Below are 3,290 nucleotides of genomic sequence, written 5' to 3'. Positions count from 1 at the left end.
AAAATACCTGACGTAAAACTACAATTAAATATGGAAGAAGACAATGAGTAAATTTACTTGGAACAGAGGACAAAATCAAATTGGTTGAAGAATGGGGATAACAACACAACATTTTTTTCATCAATTTGTATCCCAAAGGAAGAGGCAGAATTGAATTTGGGTACTAGAAGATGAGAGGTGACAACGTTTTGAGGATGAGGAAGATATTATGAACTTATCAAATTAATATTTTGAGGAACTCTTCACGTCTCAATTCGAAGAAGTAAATGACGTAACCACTTCAAATTTCACACCATGCATAATAAAGGAAATAAATTTAAATCTTCAACGTCAATTCACATTCGAGGATGTCACAAGAGTAGTTAAAGCGATGAGTCTGTTAAAAGCTTCGGGTGAAGATGGATTGTGTGCAGTTTTTTATCAAAGGTTTTGGTATCTAGTGGGAAAAAAAGATTTTCGATTATCGTATTGGTCTCTTAGTAGGAACCCATAGCATGGAGGATATAAACAGAACGCATATTGTGCTAATACTGAAGGTTCAAGTACCAAGTAAGCTTACTCAATTCAGAACGATAAGTCTGTGTAATGTGCTATACAAAATTGTGCCAAAAATGTTGGTTCACAGGATGCAGGATTATCTTCACCTTTGTATTGATGAAGCCCAAAGTGTGTTTGTCCCAGGAATACTAATAACTAACAACATAATCAAGGCCTATGAATTATTGCACTCGTTTGTGAAGAAAAGAAAAGGAAGAAAGGGTTACTTAGCGTTGAAACTGGATATGAGTAAGGCATATGATAGAGTTTAATGGGAGTTTTTATGACACTTGATGGGGAAGATGAGATTTCCAAGAGATTGGAATCACCAAAATTTAGAGATTTGTTTTGACGGTCACCAACTCAGTAATGATTAATTGAAAGTCAGGAGAACTTTTTCACCCCAAAGAGGGTTACGATAAGGAGATTCGTTAAGCCCTAATTTTTTATATGTAGTGAGGGAGTCTTTGCATTGTTTCGTTAGGCAGGAAGTTTGGATACAATAAGGGGAGTAAGAATAGATAGGTATGCATCAACAATAACACCCATTATTCGCAAATGATTATTTGATCTTTGGGTAAGAAACGGCGAGAGTAGCGGGGGAGTTGAAGAAGTTGCTAAAATATATGGAGATAGCTTGGGGAAAATGGTAAATTTTGACAAATCGAGAAGGTTTTTCAGCTCCAACGACTTTCATTCCAACATAAGTGATGTCAAAAGAATTCTGGAGGTAACGAATACTTCAAATCAAGAAAAATATATGGGATTACCGACCTTGATTGGTAGGAACAAGAAGAAAGTTTTTATAATGAGGAAGGAGAAATTCATGGTTCAAATTCATTCTTGGAGCAGGCACATGTTATCACAAGGAAGTAAGAAAGTTTTAATCAAATACATTTTACAAGCACTCCCACTTTATGCTAAGATTTGTTTCCTACTTCCAAAAACACTTTGTGAGGAACTTGAAAGAATCATAGCGTGTTTTTTGTAGCAAAAAAAACGAGAAGAAAAGAGGGATCCATTTGTATCAATGAGAAGAGCTATATTACGTAAAGGGTGAGGGAGGTATTGGTTTTAGGGATTTGGAGAAATTCAACATTGCCTTATTAGCTAAGCAGGGTTGGCGGATCCTCAATCAACCTTCATCGTTAATAAGCATACTTCGTCGGGCTAAATATTTTCCCTCAACAGATTTCTCAGGAACAAAGTTCGGATCGCAACCTTCTTACATTTGGAGAAGTGTTTGGAGTGCGAGAGGAATTTTGGAGAAATGAATGAGATGGGAAATGAGCAATGGTGAAAGTAGAGGGATTTGGAACAATTTTTGACGTCTAGTTAAACGGCTGAAGCTATTAACAAACGAGGGATCCGAAAGAGTAGTAAATTTAATAGATCACAATACTAAGCGGTGGAAGGAAGATATACTCGAGAACATGTTCACTACCGAGGAAGCTGAAGCAATAAGAACTATCCCAATCTCTAGATTCTATCAGAATGACGTGAGAATTTGGAGTGGAGAACGGTCTGGACTCTATACAATATGAAGTGGTTATAAGTTACTAATGAGGAATAACAAGGCTCCAAAGGCAAGTTAGAACCTATTCAAGCAGACTTGGAATTTCGAATGTCAAAGAAAGATTAAAATACAAGCCTGGAAATTTTATCAAAACTTTTTGCCTACCAACCAAGTTTTATACCACAAACACATAATTAAATAACCTTCGATTTCATTCATGTTCAGCTTCTCTTGAATTTGGGTTCATATTATTACAGTGTGCATTTTAGCCAATTCGGTTTGGAGTAAGCTACATTATCATTGGCCTTGTCAGAGTTTACAAAGGAGTTTTAAAGAATGATTAAGCTGAATGATCGATAATCACACAATGGGGAAATGCACATAAATACTAGTTAGCATATGAGCTTTGTGGTATGCTCGTAACAAGAAATTGCATGAAGATAAAGTTTTCAGTTATGACGAGATTATAATGTTGATAAAGGGTCAATGCAAAGATATCACCTTGGCAAACAACAGGCTACAAGGCCAGTTCCAAACGATTGTCGAGAGATGGATTCCGCCCCCACTAGATACAGTGAAGGTAAACTACGATGTGAGCTTCAATCAAAATATGAGAAGAGCATGGTCAGGAGAAATTGTGAGAAATAATGAAGGAAGGGAAATGGGAGCTTGTCGAAGAATGACCTGCCATGTGCCCTCGGCTTTTGCTGCAGAAGCGGTGGCTGCGAATCATGGTATGCAATTGGTGAGTAATTTGGGCTTCATCAAGATTATCTTAGAGGGAGACTCTCGAATAGTGACTCTGAAACTCAAAGCAACAACCCCAGAAAAGTTATAACAAAATATTTAAAGAAAAACTTATCATACAATAAAAAGCTATTCACACAATATCATTTAAACATCATAAAGTGAAAAAATATTTTATCAAAAAATATAATTAATTTTTAAAAATCATTTTTTAATATTTCTTTTCAATAAAACAAAGGCTTAATACACAAAAGTGCCCAAGCTATAACATCTCTCTCATTTAGGTGCATAAACCTTTTTGGTCAATTTAAATGTCAAACATTACAAACATTTTTGTTTTAAGTGTCTCAATTGTAATGATCATTAAAATATTTTTTAAATAAAACGTGTCGCGTTTATATATTTTTAAATTTTTATTTAAAAATAAAAAATTATAATTATATAATTAAAAAAAGTCCAAAATTTTTAAAAATCTTAAAAAAACCTCAAA

This window comes from Hibiscus syriacus, unplaced genomic scaffold (assembly GCF_006381635.1).
Source record: "Hibiscus syriacus cultivar Baekdansim isolate YM2019G1 unplaced genomic scaffold, ASM638163v2 tig00110515_pilon, whole genome shotgun sequence".
In the NCBI taxonomy this organism is placed as follows: domain Eukaryota; kingdom Viridiplantae; phylum Streptophyta; class Magnoliopsida; order Malvales; family Malvaceae; genus Hibiscus; species Hibiscus syriacus.
Note: the sequence above shows the minus strand (reverse complement) of the source record.